Source organism: Wasmannia auropunctata, unplaced genomic scaffold (genome assembly GCF_000956235.1).
Source record: "Wasmannia auropunctata unplaced genomic scaffold, wasmannia.A_1.0 LD336103.1, whole genome shotgun sequence".
Classification (NCBI taxonomy): Eukaryota; Metazoa; Arthropoda; class Insecta; order Hymenoptera; family Formicidae; genus Wasmannia; species Wasmannia auropunctata.
This window is the reverse complement of record NW_012026787.1, coordinates 58,643-59,327: the sequence shown is the minus strand read 5'-3', so window position 1 is coordinate 59,327 and position 685 is coordinate 58,643. Positions and strand designations below refer to the sequence as shown.

Genomic DNA, 685 nt, shown 5'->3' with positions numbered 1-685 from the left:
CCTCCGTCGCTCCATTTGTCCGGTGAGGTGCCGCGGTACATACAAGAGGTTCAAAGTAAATTAATAAAATGTACGCGTTTTCAATTCGGGCCTCCCGGAGATCTCGGTCTCGCTTTGACAACGCAGCTGCCGGTCCGGTAAAAAGGGGCGCGAACCCGCGCCTTGTGACGGCGGCGGGACGCTGCTCCGCCGCAGCGGACTGCGGCGTCACAACATATACATATATATATATATACATATATATATATATATTTATTTATTTATATATACATACGGTCACCAAACTAATATTGTCCGGACAATGCATTAGTTTATCGATAATTTCTAAAAATTCAAGATAGAGCAACTTTGTCAAAAATTATCGCAATGAGATTTTTAAAAAAGCATTTTACAAAGCTTGAAATCTCCTTTTTTCAAGTTGATACTTTAGAAAACGATTGACTGACTTTCTTCGAAATCGCATTGATACAAATGGATATGACAAATCGAAAAATTTTTTCCTAACTTTGCAAAGTTCCACGGCCCGAAATAAAAATCGCACAAAAACGAGGTGTACAGTTTTCGAAAGAATAAATCTTTTTCTTTAATTTGCTTTTTTGTTGAGAGTTTTACGATTTTTTTTCACCGAGTTATTCAACTTTGGAGCAAAAATGATTTTTTTTGCTTGATGTGATTTTATTTATTT

The 685-nt window shown here is 36.9% G+C and overlaps 1 protein-coding gene across 1 annotated transcript in view; it reads right to left on the bottom strand.

The window, feature by feature from the left end:
* The window catches only part of LOC105457711, a 6,189-nt gene that overhangs the window by 2,185 nt on the left and 3,319 nt on the right, over positions 1-685 (bottom strand). The gene's annotated exons all lie outside the window — the stretch shown is intronic.